This window comes from Phodopus roborovskii, unplaced genomic scaffold (genome assembly GCF_943737965.1).
Source record: "Phodopus roborovskii unplaced genomic scaffold, PHOROB, whole genome shotgun sequence".
NCBI lineage: Eukaryota > Metazoa > Chordata > Mammalia > Rodentia > Cricetidae > Phodopus > Phodopus roborovskii.
Window position 1 is genome coordinate 16,278,526 of NW_026126413.1, and position 19,352 is coordinate 16,297,877.

Here is a 19,352-nt window from a genome sequence, read left to right on the forward strand (position 1 = left end):
CTCACAGAGATCCGCCTGCCTCTGCCTCCCAAGGACTGAGATTAAAAGTGTGTGCCGCCACCATCTGGCTAAAATCTGTTTTTCTCTCTTGTCTTTGAGTCTATGATAGAGTCCGTCTTAGAAACTATTTAGTCTAGAGGACCTTGAGCAATTAAAATGCTTGACTAGATCACAGCGCCAGGTGAAAACTCAGTGCAGTGGGCCTGGTTTACAATAAAATGTTTATATTTTATTTATTTAGTTACAGCATTTACTACATGGGTAAATAAAACTGAATTTATTTTATAATTAATAAAATATATAACATGAACATAAATATAAATGTATAAAAATGAAGTAGTATTAAGTGTACTAGTTACACGGAACAGCATTTAGTTAATAAATAACAGATTCAATATAACCTAACAGATATTTCTTATTTTGATAACTAACTCCATGTGGAATTATTTAAGATGTAAGGAAATACACACAATAATATATTCATTCTTGTTCATTCAGAGGTTTTACATGTTGACAATCCATAGATCTTGGTGCCACTTCCACTGCAAAGATGTTGAGTCCTCTGTTGTAACAGTTATTAGTTAGTTCATTGTCCATATGCATAATCACTTTGCCATCTGGCTTATTTTCAATGATTGACATTATCGAGATGTAATAATTGCAAGTTTGTACAGTTATATTTTCATAGCCATTCATGACTTTAGCATCACTTCTATCAAGGACAGATTTGCAAATGGCCCTCTCAAGTTGCCTACTGCTTGCCTCCATATGGACAGCTTCAATTCTTGGTTTGCATCTTTCTGCATAGGTATTGGTGAGAAATGGGCATGCCTCTGTCAGCTCCAGAGCCTTATTGTAGTCCATAGAGTGTCGAGTCACCCACAGGTCAAGAGGGCTTCCATCAAATGCAAGTACATAAACCCCTGTCTTATTAATTCAGTCTTCTTTGTGTCAAAGTTTTAGGTCACAATCCATCATAAAGGGAAGCCAGAGCAGGAGCTCAAGGGCAACTAATTAATTTTTTCTTTTTTTATTAATTAATTTTTTTTTTACATTCCAACCCCAGTCCCCCTCCCTCCTTTCCTTCCACTCTCTTCACTCCGCCCTCCTCCCATCTGCCCCAAAGAGAGCGTAAGGTCTCCCCTACGAAGCCTGCTAAGACTGATCCATCATCTCATTGAGGCAGGACCAAGGCATCTCTCCACCCCCACACCCCTGTGTCTGGGTTGAGCCAGGTGTCTCTCCGTATAGAATGGACTCCATCCACTGAGTCAGTTTGTATGTTAATGTTATGTCGTGGACCCACTGCCAGTGGCCTCGTATATTGTCCCAGTCACACCCTTGTCACCTATATTAAGGGAGTCTACCAATCAATTAATTTTTTAAAATTGCCTGTTATTTGTATGTTCTCCATTAAGAGGTCTGGATTTAGTGTGTAATGGGTTAGGCCCTAATTATTTCTTGAATCTAAGAAACTTTCTAAGTCTAAGCTTTGAGAATTATCTTGATCACCTACATCTTGTTCTTTCATTAAGTCAAATGAACGCATTTCTAATTAAATATTCAAAAGGATGCTGTGTTATTTATGGTTTCAGGCAAAGTATCTTCCATGATCTTTTGTCTTTGACATTTTTGGAGGTTGTGGGACTCTAGCATGACAGCAGAAGTAGATTGCTGGGGGTGGGGGAAGGGTGGGTTTTAAAGCTGATAAGTGTTTCTGGCTGGAGATCTTTATTTTATGATTTTCCAAGATATGAGAGGCCTCTTCCACATGCTACTTTTTTTCAATGTATTGAGTAACAACACTTAGAAATGTAAGCTTATATTAATGAAACATTACCAAGTATGTTTATTTAATTTTAATTCACTCTTTCACAATCAGTGTTCTTTGATTGTTTCCAAAGCTTTTTTTTAGTTGGCTTTCTGAGTCTTTCTCCCAACACGCTAGTTACTCTCTGCCACACACAATCTCAGTTTTCTTGCTGAACCTCTAAATCCTGTTGATGAGTTTTTTTTTCATCCATATTTGCTGATTTTTTTTTACACAAGTTTTCAATTTCCTTTTTGTTCACCTTGCTTGAATCTTTGAAGTTGCAGACAACTTTTACATGACTATAAACGTCTTGTCTTTTATTTCATCCATTTTGTATTTTAGGATTGTTATTGAAGAATTAGGATCTTTTGGAAGGGTTTTTTGCCTTTATTTTTCATGTTTCATGTATTTCTGTGTGTGGTTTGCACATGTTGTGAGGTTCTCTCCTAATTTTATTTGGGGGGTTCTTTTAAGCGAGACGCTGCCTCTTGAGGGCTTGATTCTAGTCCATAGTGAAACTGTGGCCATAGCTTTAGCTCCTTTTCTACAGGGATCCCAGCCTGGGTCATCTGCCAAAGCTCCTGTGTTCTGCTTTTAGCTGTGTAATCTTTTAGTCCTCTGTGCTTTGAATCTGTCCTGAGCTTCTTTGAAAACCCTTTTAATCCCATTCTGGAATAGAGGCCCTCTGCCCCCAAGTCTTCTAACTCACAGAAGCAGACACAGCTCCTAATATACCATCTTGCCTCAGAAGTCTGCACCATACTTTTTACTTAATATAAACCCACAGTAGTTTTGTAATTTATACTTCTGTATTATACTACTTCCCATTTGAGAAAAGTGTGGCATAAAGGAGACTTTTGGTCACCCAGGTTTAAAAAAAAAAAATCACAGAGCTAAGTTTCAAACTTAGGTCTATCTGACTTTAGCTTGTAGTCACTGGTGTTCAAATATTTCTTGGAATTTATTTTGTGCCAGACACTAAAACCTCCATGCAGTATTTTTAATTTTTTTTAATTAATTTATTTTTTACATTCCAATCCCAGTTCCTTCTCCCTCCTCTCCTCCCACTCTCCCCATGCCCCTCCCACCTCCCATCTGATCCTCAGAGAGAGCAAGCCCTCCCCTAGGAAGTCTACTAAATCTGTCCAGTCATCTGGCTGAGGCAGGACCAAGGCACCTCTCTACCCCCACACTCCTGTGTCTAGGCTGAGTAAGGTATCTCTCCATATAGAATGGGCTCCACTAAGTCAGTTTGTGCTTTAGTGTTAGATGTTGGACCCACTGCCAGTGGCCACATATATTGTTCCAGTCACACCATTGAAACCTATATTAAGGGAGTCTAGTTCAGTCTTATGCAGGTTCCCCATTTGTCAGACTTGAGTCAGTGATCTCTCATTATCTCGGGTCAGCTGATACTATGGGTTCTCCATCATGGTCTTGACTCCTTTGTTCATTTATCATTCCTCCCTCACTTTGATTATACCCCAGGAGTTTGGCCCATTATTTAATTGTGGATTTCTGCATCTGCTTCCACGTGTTTCTGGAAGAGGGTTCTAGCTTCTCTGGTGTTGTGGATTGTAGGCTGGGTATCTTTTGCTTTATTTCTGGTATCCACATATGAGTGAGTACATACTATATTTGATTGGAAAATCTTTTCCCAACCCTGAGGTAATATCTGTCTGTGAGGTTGAGATGTTTCTTGTATGTAGCAGAAGGATGGATTCTGTGTTTACATCCAATCTGTTCACCTGTGTCTTTTTATAAGTGAATTGAAACCATTTATATTAGTGGATATTAATGACCAGTGATTGCTAGTTCCTGTTATTTTCGTTTTTGTTGTTGGTGATGGCATTGTGTGTTTAATTCCCTTCTTTGGGATTTCCTGCTTTAAGCTCATCTATTTCCTGTGTTCTTGTGGACATAGGTGATTTCCTTGGGTTGGCATTTTCATTCTATTACTTTCTGTAGGGCTAGGTTTATGGATAGGTATTGTTTAAATTTGGTTTTATACTGAAATGTCTTGTTTTCTGCATTTATTGTTATTGACAGCGTTGTTGGGTAAAGTGGTCTGGGCTGGCATCTGTGGTCCTTTAGTATCTGCATAACATCTGACCAGGACCTTCTGGTTTTCATTGAAAAGTCAGGTGTAATTCTTGTAGGTCTGCCTTTATATTTTATGTTTCCTGGCCTTTCTCCTTTGCAGCCCTTAATATTCTTTCTTTATTCTTTATGTATGGTGTTTTGATTATTATGTGGTGAGGGGAATTTTTACTTTTTTTCTTTTTGGTCCAGTCTATTTGGTGTTCTGTAAGTTTCTTGTATTTTCATAGGTATGCCCTTCTTTAGGTTGGGAAAGTTTTCTTCTATGATTTAGTTGAATATATTTTCTGTGTCTGTGAGCTGGGCTTCTTCTCCTTCCTCTATCCCTATTATTCTTAGGTTTGGTCTTTTCATAGTGTACCAGATTTCCTGCATGTTTTGTGTTAAGGATTTGTTGGATTATAATTTTCTTTGACCGATGAATCTATTTCCTCTATTGTATCTTCAATGCCCGAAATTCCCTTCCATCTCTTGTACTCTGTTGTTTGTGGTTCTTGACCATTTGCCCAGATTTTCCATTTCCAGAATTCCTTTGGTTTGTGTTTTCTTTATTGCCTCTACTTCAGATTTCATGTCTTGAATCATTTCCTTGTTTGATTGCTTTTTCTTGGTTTTCTTTAATAGATTTGTCGATATCTTCCAATTTTTTGTTTGTCGTCTCCTTTTCTTTAAGGAAATTTTTCATTTCTTCTTTAAGGGCCTCAATCATCCTCATAAAGTTATTTTTTTAGGTCGTTTTCTTCTACTTCATCTGTGTTGAGATGTTAAGGTTTTCCAATTGTAGCACCACTAATTTCTAGTGGTTCTGTATTGCTCTATATATTGTTGAGTGTGTTCTTACCTTGTCATCTATTCCTCTCTTCCTCTAATTGGTACAGGTGGGACTTGTGTTTCAGGGAGTCTCTCTTTCTCTAATTGGTATGTTTGGGGGCTGTGGCGCCTTTGACTGCTCCTTCAGGCACATGTAGAGCTTTCTGTGAATGCTCCTCTGGTGGAGTGGACCCAATGCTGGGTGGTCACTCCTTGAGGTGCAGGTGGGGCTACAGGTGTAGTGGTCGCTCTTCCCGTTGGAGGCATAGGTGGGGCTGAGGATCCAGTGGTCAATGTAGTAGCAGGGTGTCTCCAACTGAGAAATGGCAGTGGATGCTGGCATGGGCACAGGAGCTCTTTCCCAGAGGAACTTTTTGCGATAGTTTCTGGAAGCTACCGCTTGAAACTACTGCTGTCCTTTCACCTGACAATCACTCCTGAGGCTGGGGCCTCCCTCTGACACTGCTCCAAGGTTTGGGGCTCGTGGCTTCCTTGATGCTGTTCCTGGCCTGAAGCTCTGTCCTTCCTCTGATGCTGCTTCCAGCCTGGGATTTGGGCTTCTCACTGATGCTGCTTTGGTCCTGAAGCTCAGGTCTGATGCTTTACTTGGGGCCTGAAGCTGGGGCCTTTCTCTGATGATGCAGGGTCCTTCTTGTTATCTCCTCCGTGCAGTCTTCTCTCCACCAGGTTGCTTTTGTAATGTGTTGTTCACAGCAAGGGGTACAATAACTAATACAGATAGTTGCTACTGAGTTGTGGCTGTGGTCAGAACTGATGATGTGGCATGTAGGCTTTTGTAATTAATTTGTGGGATGAATGTGGAGTTTAGGGTTTTGAGCTAGACAAATTCCAGAATACTATAAGCAGGGCTTACTGAACCATCTGATGGGAGTTTGGAAAACCAGAATGGTGTATGTTGCTAGAAACATAGACTTAGTAAAGGCTATGCTCATGAAGACATAGAAGAGAACAAGGTCCCTACCATTAATTGGCTAGAGGCCATGTTTGTTACATTCAAACAAAGAATCTGGCTACATTCTTCTAATTTCCTGAAAATTAGAGTGAGGTTGAATCTGAAAGCCATGGAATAATTTATTTGGTGGAGAAACTTTAAAGACAGCATAGTGGTCTAGCTATAGCAGTTATTACTGACTGAGTTTTTAAGCTAGATTTATAGCAAGAATCTAAAGCCAAAAAGAGCAGAAAGATGTGAAAATTTGGTAAGGAAAGGAGCATGAGTGTGTTAAAAGATATAGACATGTAGATATGAATTTTAAAGCAGGCACCATCGAAGGGACAGTGCCCACTAAAGATATTAGTACCTTTCATTGCAAAGAACCTTGGGCTTTATACAGAAAAGATAGCAAAGGTGCCTTGAAGGCAAGACTCTTAAGGTTATAAATGTGTTAAGAATGTGTGACTGAGTTTGCTTTACAAATAGAATTCCTGAAAAGATAAAACATTGAAAATGACCTCTTAAAGATAATGTTTTCATAGGTTCAGCCGAAAAAACACCCAGAGGCTGCCAGAGTCATGATCTAAGGCAGTGGTTCTCAACCATCCTAATAGTTACCACCCTTTAATATAGTTCCTCATGTGTGGTGACCCCCAACCACAAAATTATTTTTGTTTCAACTTCAAAACTATTTTTTCTACTGTTATGAATCATAATGTAAGTAGTTTTGGAAATAGAGGTTTGCCAAAGGGGTTGTGACCCACAGGTTGAGAACCACTGATCTGAAGGATCCCAGATACCTTCCATTGGCCTGCAGAATTTTGTGTCACCTACATGGTTCCTGGTTTGATGGCATGAAGAATGCAAGAATTATGGGACTATGTAACTTGCACCATGTTTCCAGAAAAAAAAAAAGCTTATAAGACCAGAAAATGTGTAGCAGCGTTGGAAGTTGTATAGGTGAAACCTGAGTTTCACTAGAGAACCAAGGATAGAGGAGAGACCAGGGATCAGGGTCATCTTCCAGTAAAACTACACCTACAGATTTGAGCTGAAGTTGCCAGAACCATAGGGGAGAAATTGCTGAAGTCCTTGGATTTCAGATGATGTCACTGTATGCTATGAATGTTGAACACAGAGATTACAGCTAGAATGTTGCTCTGTTGGCTCTCAGTCTTGTTTTGGTCTAATCTTCTATTGCATTTCCCCATTCTTTGGGAATAAGAATGTTTACTCTTTCATTGTATATAGGGAGTACCTAACTTAGTTTTGTTTTGGCTTAATTTGCTCATTATTATTTTTGTTATTATATTTTGCTGGGACTCACGGCTACTCACTAGCACTGAGTATTAGAAGAAACTTTGGCCTTTTGAAAAGTGGGTACTTCTTGGAGGTGTGAATAAAACCTTTGCATGTGAGATGGCCATAGCTTATAGGAGTTAGGGGCATATTTCTGTGGTTTGAATCCAAAATGTTTCCTTCCCAGAGACTACTGTTTTTGAATACTTGATCCTCAGCTGGAGGTGGTGTTAAGGAGACAGTAGGGCTTGATTTGTATGGGCAAGTCACAGGGGCAGACATATGAGGGCATAGCCCAGCCCCACACTGGTTCAGCATTCTGCTTCTTGGTCTGTTAGGATGTAATAGCTTCTGCACATCATCACACACTTTCAGTGCCATTAACTATGGCATGCCTTTCTTCCTCACATGGGCTGAATAGACATTTTTCCTGAAGCTGTGTCTGTCAGGTATTTGGCCATGATGATGAGAAAAGTAACTAATATAAAGAGATGGACCAAAATATAAACATTCAAATTTCAATGAGCATATACATGTAGTTCATCTTGTTGTCTTACTTGTATTTCAAGGTAGTGGTAGATTCAAATCAGACATCCCTTAGAAACAGTATTTAGACTTTTTAAATGCCCAAAGCATGGGATATCTTGCAAACTCTCTACTTATATTTCTGAAAACAGTGTAAAGAATACTATAAAATGGTTACCATTAGCTCTGTGTTTAAGGCATAGACGAAGCATAAGTGAACTTTGAGTTTAAGTTGATGCCATCTCTGAAGATATTTCATTTTGTATATTCAAATCTCCCAAATCTGAAAATATCAGAAATTCAAATGGTTCTGGTCCCAAGGTGTTTGTATAGCATCATCTCTAGTTTTGCATGACTGATCACTGGGGCTGGCTAGTTATATGTCAGCTTGACACAAACTAAAGTCATCTGAGAGGATGACTACTGGCAAACCTGTAGGGCATTTTCATAATTAGTGATTGATGGAGAGACCATTGTGGTGGTGCCCAGGCAGTGGTCCTGGGTTCTATAGGAAAGCAGGCTAAGCAAACCATGGGGAGCAAACCAGTAAGCAGCACTCCTCCATGACCTCTGCATCAGCTCCTACCTCCAGATTCTTTCTCTGTTTGAGTTTCTGTCCTGGCTTCCTTCAGTGATGGACTACAATATGGAAGTGTAAGCTAAATAAACCCTTTCCTCTCCAACTTGCTTTTGGATCATGATATTTCATCAAAGCAATAGAAATCTTAACTAAGACAGTTATATATATAGCCCTGTTTGATTTATTTATGGTAGTTCCAAATTACTTTTCCCATAAAAGAAGATTAATATGCAAGTCTTTGTGAGAACTCCCAGTATTTACAGCTGTAGGGGAGACAAAGGAACAGTACTGGGCAGTAGTTGTGATGCAGTCAGAGCATAAGCCTCAACTACCCAGAAGATTGTTTTGAAGTTGTTTAAGGTTGAAATAAAAAGAATAGTCTTTCTGCCTTGATGCAAACTGCTTTGATCTTGAGTAAGGTGAACTGTACCAGTAAAGGTGATTTCTAGAGAGTACTGACAGGTAAGGCTGAGAGTACTTGGGAAAACTAATTGTATCTATGGGAAAATCAGATAAATATTATTAGTATTAACCACAGCTTTTAGACTTCAGCCATCACAAATGCAAGATATACACATACATGTTTTCTGTCTTTTTTTGGTATTTATTTATTTATGCTTATTTTACATATTGATCCCAGTTCCCTCTCCCTCCCTCCCTCCTTCTCTCTCTCTCCCTCCCTCCCATGGCCCCTGACCACCCTCCCATCTTATCCCCTTACCCCACTCCAGAGGGAGGGTGATGCCTTCCAGGAGGGATCAATAAAATCTTGTCAAGTCATTTGGAGTAGGGTCTAGGCCCTCCCTCCTGCCTCTAGCCTCAGGGAGTATCCTTCCATGGGGAATGTGCTCCCAAAGTCCTTTCTTGCACCAGGGAAACATCCTGGTTCCACTGTCAGAGGTCCCTTAGACTGTCCAGGCCTTCTAACTGAGACCCATGTTCAGGGGATCTGAGTCAGTCCCATGCTGGATTCCCAGCTATCAGTGTTGGGGCCCATTAGCTCCTCCTTGTTCAGGTCAACAGTCTCTGTGGGTTTCTGTAGCCTGGTCTTGTCCTCTCTCTCTCTACATCTGGATTCCAGTTTGGCTCAGTGTTTAGCTGTGGGTGTCTGCTTCTGTTTCCACTAGCTACTAGATGAGTGCTCTATGATAGTGGATAATTTAGTCATCAATCTCATTATCAGGGGAGGGCATTTATGGTAGCCTTTCCACTGCTGCTCAGATTGTTAGTTGGGGTCAGTCTTGTAGGTCTCTAGACATTTCTCTAGAGTCAGTTTTCTCTTCAAACCTATAATGGCTCCCTATTTGGTATCTCTCTTTTTTTCTCTCATCTATTCCTCCCCTGACTCAATCTTCCTAGTCCCACGTGCTTTCCTCTCCTCCCCTTCCCTTTCTCCTAGCTTCCTCTCCACTTGCTGCCCCCCCCCAACTCCCAATATGCTCAGGAGGTCTTGTTCCTTTCCCTTTCTGTGAAGGACCTTGTATGAATGTCATAGATTCCTCCTTGTATCCTAGTTTCTCTGGTGGTGTGAATTATAGGCTGGTGATCCTTTGCTCTATGTCTAAAATCCATATATGAGTGAGTACATACTATGTACTCTTTTTGTGACTGGGTTACCTCATTCAGGATGGTTTCTTCAAGTTCCATCCTTTTGCCTGCGAATTTCAAGATTCCATTGTTTTGTTCCCCCCCCCCCCCCCCGCAGAGTAGTATTCCATTGTGTAAATGTGCCACATCTTTATCCATCCTTCAGTTGAGGGGAATCTAGTTTGCTTCCAGGTCCTTGCTATTATAAATAATGCTGCTACGAACATAGTTAAACAGATGTCTTTGTTGCATGGATGTGGGTCATTTGGGTATATGCCTAAGAGGGGGATTGCCGGGTCCTGTGGTAGACTGATTCCCATTTTCCTGAGGAACCGCCATACTGATCTCCAAAATGGCTCTACATGTTTGCGCTCCCACCAGCAGTGGAGGAGTGTTCCCCTTTCTCCACATCCTCTCCAGCATAAGTTGTCATTGGTGTTTCTAATTCTGGCAGGAGTAAGATGGTATCTCAGAGTTGTTTTGATTTGCGTTTCCCTGATAGCTAAGGATGTTGAGCACTTTCTTAAGTGTCTTTCAGCCTTTTTTATTTCCTCTATTGAGAATTCTCTCTTCAGTTCCGTACCCCATTTTTTAATAGGGTTATTTGGTGTTTGGTGACTAGTTTCTTGAGTTCTTTGTATATTTTGGAGATCAGCCCTCTGTCAGATGTAGGATTGGTGAAGATCTTTTCCCAGTCACACATATATGTTTTCAATTAAGTCATTGAGTTTCGACTGTTATTAAAAGTAACCTTTCCTAACTTAAACAGTATGTTTGTAAGGTTAATGTGGGACTCCCTCAATTTTACAGTAATCAGTTTAAGTAACTCATTTTTAGCAGTATCTTGTATTTTTCAACATGAAATAAGGAATATAATGGTTATTTAGATTTTTAAGTTTTTAGTTCAGTTTGTTCATGTGGATATTTATTTTAGTGTAGTTCAATGATTATTGTGTCCTATTTTGAAGAATTTTGATGTAACTAATAACTCTCCCTTTGTTCTGTCTTATAAAATAACTGGCCTATATTAAAAAGTATTTCTTTCCCCATCCTTTTTCTTGGAATTGATGCTTAGAAAGGAGAGAATCTGTCTTGTTGCTACCCATGCCTTCTTGACTCTTGGATTGACTGCTATAATTTATTTTCTTTTTGGTTTTCCCCTGAAACTCATCCAGGACCAACAGTATTTATGGAGTAAAGCAGTAGCTCTGCTACTGAACATAGAGATGGGAAAGTGTCTGGAGTTTCTACTGACCATATGAACAACAGTCACATGGACTGACTCAGACTTCAATAACACTTTCTCTTACACAAATACTGACCAGGCTCAACTCTGCTGAGCTCCCAAGATTGTGCACACTGAATTTTTTAAAATCATTTTGCCTTTGGTAAATTTAAAAAAGAAAGTTGTAACATTTTATTTGAAGACTATGAGGTTAAAAAACCAGAGTCAATAACTTATCTGTAAGCATTTGATTGGGCAGTCTTGCTCATATCAAACCTTTAAAGTTCTGAAAAGCTTAGGGAAGTAGTTACAGGTAGACACTGGTGTGTTCTCTCATGAATACCTTCATCTTACCTTATAGGAAGGAAGGAAGGACTTAGGTAGATAATTCTATAGTTCCAAGTTTTACTAACTGCTTCCAAAGGGGACATTAGAACAGCTCACTAATATAGGTTCTTAAAGTTGTCTCTAATATTATCTTTTGACTTCAGCCACATCATGCTATTTTCCATGTTTTGGGGGTATGTATATTTGCCTTAATCAAGCACAACAGTTTTTTTTTTTTTTTTGGAGATCTAGTATTTTTCCCCTGACTCAATCTTCCTGCTCCCTCATGTCCTTCTCTCCCCTCCTCTTCTCTCCTTCTCTTTCTCCGGACTCCCTCTCCCTTCCCCCAGCTGCTCCCAATTTGCTTAGGAGATCTGTCCCTTTCCCCTTCTCCAGAGGACCATGTATGTCTCTTAGGGTCCTCCTTGTTTCCTAGCTTCTCTGGAAGGTTGATGAAGATCTTTTCCCATTCTGTGGGCTACCGTTTTGAGTTGTTGACTGTGTCCTTTGCCTTACAGAAGTTTCTCATTTTCAGGAGGTCCCACTTATTGTTTTCATTACTATAGCCCTATAGTAGATTTTGAAGTCAAGGATAGTGATGCCTCCAGAAGTTCCTTTATTGTACATGATTATTTTGGCTATACTGGATTTTTTTGTTTTTCCATATAAAGTTGAGTACTGACCTTTAAATGTCTGTGAAGAATTGTGCTGGTATTTTGAGGGGAATTGCATTGAATCTGTAGATTTCTTTTGGCATGATTACCATTTTTACATGCCTATTTTGTCAAAGCCATACTTTGCAGTAATATTGAGAAGACTTATAATGCTTTAAACACAGAGACATCGACTTTCTGGATAGATGAGCCATGCTTGGGAAGGTGTCAGTAACTGAGAATACCAGATTCCTCATCATCTTTATGTGAATTTTGAACTTTAGTTTTCTAAATTAAAATTTAAAATATATTTAAAGGTATCTTTCATTTGGCTCTCAGAATTTCAGCATGTAGCTTAGATTAGCTAGAAATATCCTGGAATGATCTGAAACGTTCAGAGGTTAAACCTTTCATGTTGTAACCATCTGTGCTCACACAGAATATATATTTTAAATAGTTGGTGATTTATTTTTACTTTCAGTCTCATAGATAATTTTCTTATCTTGAACATTGTGTTGCTTGACAAGTGGCTTACCCTAAAGATATTTTTCAATCTCTAATTAATTGAATAGACTGAATATATTGCATAACATAGAGGTTCATTGACCTATGCTTCCAAAATTATTTACATTTAGTAGATTATTCAGAAATTCAGTTTAAAGTTGATGAAAGAAGTTATTAGTAATAAAATGCACTTAATAGTGTTTTCAAGACATTGAAATGATCATTGCCAAATAGAAAAAAAAATGGGTTGAAATCAGTTACCTATAAACTTTGTATCTCATTGCAGAAAACATTATTTTTGGGGAAAATAGTATTTCTAAAAACTACACAGTAATGCCAAATATTTCTCTTACTTTTCTAATGCCAAGTTAAAAATTGCCAAAATGGTGTTATCTTCAGCCAGTACATAAATGGGGTATAATTTTCCTAGCTCAAAAGAAGATTTTTCTTCTTATACTCTTTTGTTATGTATTAAGCCTTAGTATGTATGGTTTAATATGTTGATTCTAAAGTAGAACAATAGTAATAGCCACCATTAAAGTAATCTACTTTGATACTATATCAGAGGTATTGTCCTAATATATTATGATATTTTCTAATAATTTCCAAAAATGTAGAGGTTAGTTATTTACAGGAGCATTACATCTCCCCTATAGATTAGTATGTATTCACAGAACTAAACTATAGTCAGTAAGAAATAAAAAGCAAATGATCATAATTTAGTATATAACGAATAACCAATGATGATAAGCTCCTGTTAGTGTCTTGAATATTACTTCATGAATTCTAGATACTATATAGTAATTTGGAAAAATGCTAGTACTTTTAATATTGCTATTTAGATTATATATAAACTTTTAAAACATATTCCTTCATGGTGCTTTAAAGATGGTTCAGCCTTTAAGAACACTTATTGATTTTGCAGAGAACCCAAGTTTGGTTTCTAGCACCCATATGGCTCACAACCATTTGTCACTCAAGTTTCAGAATATCTAAGTTCATTCGGACATCCAAGGGTACCAGCTACTCACATGCAGGCAAGGAAACACTCATATACATAAAATAAAACAATTAGCTCTAAATTAAAAAAATGTATTTGTTTATGTATTTCATGCATATGAGTGCTTTGTCTGCATGTGTGTCTACACACTAGTGGAGGGTGAAAGATCCCATTGTAGATCAAACAGTTGTGAGCCACCATGTGGTTGCTGGGAATTGAACTCAGGACCTCTGGAAGAGCAGCCAGCATTGTTAACTGTGGAGCCATTTCTCCAGCTTCCATTAAAATTTTAGAAATTCCTTCAGTGTTCTTTGATGCCAGACTTTAGAAAACCATAAACTTTTCTATGACATTTACAACACTCTTCAAAACACATTTCTTGATTAGATCTTGATTTTTAAAACTTGCATTTTTATGAGTAACTGCTTTATGAGATTGAAAACCATCGACAGAGTTGTGTCCATCACACCACTGAAGACAGAGATATCCTGTGCATCAGTAAGAGAACGTGGAAAGAAATGTATGTGGTGAAACCTACCAGGTTATGGAAACTTTCATCATGAACAATTTGGAAGAATTCTCTATCTCTATTTACCAATGTTGAAGTAATATAAGAAGTGTCCGGCTATAAAATATGACTTTGAGCAGTGTTTACTTTTCTGACTTTTTACTTTTCATTTTTTTTTTTTAGGAAACAGTCTTAGAGAAGTATTCTCTCTCTCTCTCTCTCTCTCTCTCTCTTTCTCTCTCTCTCTCTCTCTCTCTCTCTCTCTCTCTCTCTCTCTCTCTCTCTCTCTGTGTGTGTGTGTAAACGAGTCACTGTCAGAATTCTCTCTGGCTAGAACAGCAACAATGACATCACACTATTTTGAAAGTTCTGGCTTCCCAGCAATGGTATGAAGTTGAGATAGGCAGGACAGGAAAATTAAGGCACAGTGAGATGATTTTGAAGAGGGCTTATAATCAGTTGTCAGCAGTACCATAATCAGAATTCAAATCTGACATGCCAAAGTCATGATTTCTTAGTTGTACACAATTTCATGTTATAACCTGATGATCACTGAGCAACAAAACTTGAGGTTGTATGGATTGCTCTTTCAATAAAGTTTCTATCACAGCAATTTCTTCCGATACACTATAGTTACTTCCTCCAAGCAGCCTTCCCTTCTTCTCATGTCCTTACCTACACTGATGAATTTTAAATTAACTGGGTCAAATAATTCTTACACAAAGATAAAGTATTGGAACAGTAATTTGCAGTGCAGCCAGCTTAGCTCTTTATCATGGCATGAATTTGGTGGTACCTCCTAGTCCCTCTGGACTTTTCCCCACATCAGACAAAAACCACTGAATGACTTTTTGTAGTCTGGCAGGATTGTTAGTTGCGGTGGTGTAGAAACAGAAACAGTTTGAGAGTTCTAGATTGAAACTGAGGTGCCTGCTCTATGAAGCGGTATTGATGCTGAACTTTGAGTACTAGATTTTATATATTTAAGACTTTCTTAAAGGTGGGTGGTACTGGTGTCTATTGAATGCCTTTGGAATACTGCATTAATCTGCACAATTATGTTATCTTTGTATTTCACAATGACTATAACAAACACAGTAATTGTTTTTGCTTTTCTGAAGCCTTAATAAGATGTAATTGGCAAATAAAAATTGTATGCATGTACCATGTTCAATGACATATAGGTATTTGTATAAATTATGAAATTAACATGTTAATTATCACATGAAAACAGTCACATATACATAAAGTAAGTATAATTTTCTTTTCTTTTAAAATTAAAGATAAACTTATTGCCATTGATATTGATTTTTATTTAACACATTTCTCCTATACTATTTTCCTTCTTTTCCCGTTATTATTTTATATTCTTTAAATACTGATGACAGTATCTGGGAGGATGAGTAACTGTAGAATAGGAAAGCAAAGAAGCACATGCTTGCTGTAGTAGTTTGATGTGTGATTTCTTGCTTTATGAAGAATAAAGCACTTGAAGTGGACCTAATATAGAATTTCATAGAAGAAATGAGTGAAGAGTTTTTCATGAGCTGTTTGTGGATATGAAGAAATTCAGAATCTCTTTACATAGTGGTGAATGTATGTAAAGGAGTACGGTTTTTCCACCCGCCGCTCGGTCTTGTCCTGCTGTCGCACCAGCCCCAATTAACACACAGAGACTCTGTATTTGATGTAATTTTGTTGGCCCGTTACTAGTTCCTTATCGGCTAGCTCTGTCTTAATTATTAATCCATTTCTATGTATTTCCACGTGGTCTTACCAGCGAGAGGCGGCTGGCCGTTCTGTATTCTCCAGACTCTCCATCTTGAACCTCCTTCCTCCTTCCTATTTCCTCCTTGTCTCCTAGTCCCTCCTATCTTCCTTTCCTATTGGCCAACAGTGCTTTATTATTAACCAGTATGAGAAACATATACAGAATGACATCTCCCATCAAATGTATAGTGAGTATATTTGGTAGAATTAGACATAAGTTTGGGAAAGTTATAAATAATTCTAAAAGGGTAAACTGGAACAAGATTATTTCTTGAATTCCATTTTTTAAAAACATCTTTAATACATTTTTAGAGAGAAATTGATTTTTCAATAGGAGAATGGCATTGCAGCACTAACAAGCAAGCTATGAGTGCTGCTGGGAAGATGAGGCTCTGTGGTTAATAGTTCATACTGCTTTTCCAAAGAACCAGAGTTTAGTTTCCAGCTCCCATATTAGGTGGTCCACAACTCTTTGTAACTCCAGCCCAGGAGCTCACGTTCCTCTGGTTTTCCCAGCTCCTGAACACAGGTAAACATATCCCATTTCCCATACACATAATAACCAAGTCTATCTATGAGAGTTATCTATGAGAGAGACTTTGGAATATGATAGCTTCATCTTGGCAGGAGGTAACTGATGATGCAAATTAGAGAGTTTGTAATTGACTTAGAGCTCATGCTTGCAATAGTGTTGTCATGTTTGGGAAAACAACATTTCATAGCACCCTTCCCCATTCTCCATTTCTTATATTCTTTCTGCCTTTTCTTTTGTCGCATTCCCTAAGCCATGGTGGTAGTGATGATGTCCCATGAGAGATGAGTAAATACTTTGGCCAGGTCCACATCTCTCTATCAACTGCTGTCTGCAGTAAAGGTTGACCAGTGTTGAGAGCAGTCCAGGCATATGGGTATAAACATAAGGTTTTTACAGTGTGGTTGTTCTATCATTATAAAGAAGTACTGTATTTCACGGACTTCAAAATACAACATAGTCAGATGTTTTTGTCAGTTTCTTCCGATACTTGTGCCGACAAAAATTAATAGGAAAACATATTCACAGCAAAAATATACCAATGTTACAGTCACAGATATTTAACCTTTTTTTTTTTCTCAATCAGTCCAACCTCATTATGAATTCGGATGCAAGAATGGCAGCAAATGCATTCCTTACCCAAACTAGAATCCTGATTCCTGTAAGCCCTAGGGTTCATATGATGTTTTAGTGTTTCCATTGCTTCGATGAAACACCATGACTCAAAAGCAAGTAGGGGAGGAAAGGGTTTATTTGGCTCATACTTCCACATTGTAGTCCATCACTGAAGGAAGCCAGGAGAGGAACTCAAACGAAGCAGGGTCCTGGAGGCAGGAGCTGGTACAAGGACTGTGAAGAATTGGTACATACCAGCTTGCACCCCGTGGCTTGCTTAGCCTGCTTTCTTATAGAACCCAGGACCACCCGACAATGGAAGGCACCACTCACAACGGCTTGACCCTGCCCCATTCATCACTAATTAAGAAAATGGCCGATTGGCTTGTCTACCGCCAGATCTCATGGAGACATAAGATCTCTCAGATGATTTTGGCTTGTGTCAAGTTGACGTAAAACTATACAGCGCATATGGATTCCCTAATGAGCATGCTCATTAATTCCTTGTGTGTTCACATGTGTGTTTGTCTGTGTGCTCATGCATGTGTGTGAGGATGTTTTCTTATGGAGGCCAAAGGACAGCCTCAAGCACTGTCCACCTTCTCTTTGAGGCAGGGTCCTTCACAGGCTGCAGCTCACCAAGTAGACTAGGCTGGCTGGCCAGAAAGGCCCAAGGATGTGTTTGTCTTCCCCTCACCAGTGCTACATGGGTAATGGGAGCCAAATTCAGGTCCTTGGGCTTCTGCCCCTGTTTCCCATCACTGGGGTGACTTTCTCTTGTCGCCACAGCTGGCTTTTTTTTTTTACATGGAAACTTGGTATTTGAACTCAAGTCCTCATGCTTGCCTGATAAGCACTTTAGTGAGCGAGCCATGCTCCAAACCCTTAAAGAACCTTTTCTAATCGCAGTTTAACTTTTTGTACTCCCTTCTTTGGATTTCATTATACTTCTTGGCTTACATTGAGACTTTGATTTAACCCTAACTTTAGGGCTTCTGCTGCATCTTGTTTGTTAGGATTTACACTGATTTATGTAAAAGGATCCTGAGAGTGAAAAGTACATTCTTTTTCCTGAGCCCAGTATTTTTCCAGGTCCTACTGAAGCAAGATAATTCCCAAATTTTATGTATGTGTGTGACAGTGCATACATGTGTGTGTGTAAATGTGTGCATGTGCACATATGTTAGTGCATGTATGTAAGTGCATGTGTATTTTCCCCAGCATTAGAAACTGAATGAGGTAAATATGAAGCTTGAAAGTTCTGACAATATTCACTGAAGTGTATAAGCAGAATGTAACATTGATGTCTCTGTAGTGACTTAAAATTATAAGTATTTTATATGTGAAATTTAAAATGTACAGTCATACATCATTTACATTTTTGTTAACTGACCTCCTAAATGAAATTTAATATGGTATATAACTCTGCTCATTCAATTATGAAAATGTTGCCTATATAATCTAATTATTTAAATCAATCATCATTGCCAACCTCTTTCTTATGGCATAACTTACCTGTCAGTAACAAGCCTGACTTCATTTTCACATGTTAATACTTTGTATGAAAATATCACATCTCTGAATTCCAGTTGTGAGATATATAGATTAACTTGTAACAAGAAGACATTCAGAAAGGTACAGAGCCTTCCCAGGATGAAATAAAGATGTTTCCCTCCAATTTTTCTTGCTTAACTCTTAATGTACTTCCTAGCAATTCTTTCTTGAATTACCCTTGTTTTCTAGGGATTTCTATAGTCAATGCATTGTAATGAAATTTGGAGTATGTGATGGAAGTATGCTTTCTTCTTTGAAAGTAGAAACAGTCACTTGGAAGAGAAAAGACAAAGGAAAACTGGTGGATGGCAGTTTAAATGCATTCTTAGGCAGATTGGTTTTGGAAAGTTGTGAATGATACTTGGGGATTTGGAAGTAAATTCCATTTAAATATATGTATCTGTATCACCCATGAAATGACTTTGTTTAAATTAACTTGAATATTTATAGGATGAATTATGTCTATGTAATATAATATGTAGCATGGTGATGACAAGAGAAATTGATCATAACATCCAGTATATATTCTCTGGTACTCCCCTCCCTTTATTGAAAGTAGATTTTTTTCCTTATACAATATATCCTGATTACAGTTTCCCCTCCCTTTACTCCTAGTTACTTCTTGCCTCTCCCATCCAGATTCACTCCCTTTCTGTCTCTCATTAAAAAGCAACAATATTCTAATAATAAAATAAGATTAACATCAATTTTGACTTAACATCTCAAATGTAATGTATTTTAAAATATGCAACATTTCTTTAATATCTTTTGTATTAAGTTATGATGCAGCTGAGCACTAGAATCTAACATTTAAAAACATTGTATTGACCATTCATTTATCTATTTGTTAAGTCATTTGAATTCTTTGTATTTTTGCCATGTAAATTCTAATGTACAATTAGGAATTATATGTAACATTGATTTAATTCCCATTGATGTATTATACTGTCTTCTTCTTCTTCTTCTTCTTCTTCTTCTTCTTCTTCTTCTTCTTC

General features: G+C 38.1%; 1 protein-coding gene across 2 annotated transcripts in view; it reads left to right on the forward strand.

The window, feature by feature from the left end:
- Positions 1-19,352, forward strand: part of Adamts6 (ADAM metallopeptidase with thrombospondin type 1 motif 6) — a 225,340-nt gene that overhangs the window by 59,233 nt on the left and 146,755 nt on the right. The gene's annotated exons all lie outside the window — the stretch shown is intronic.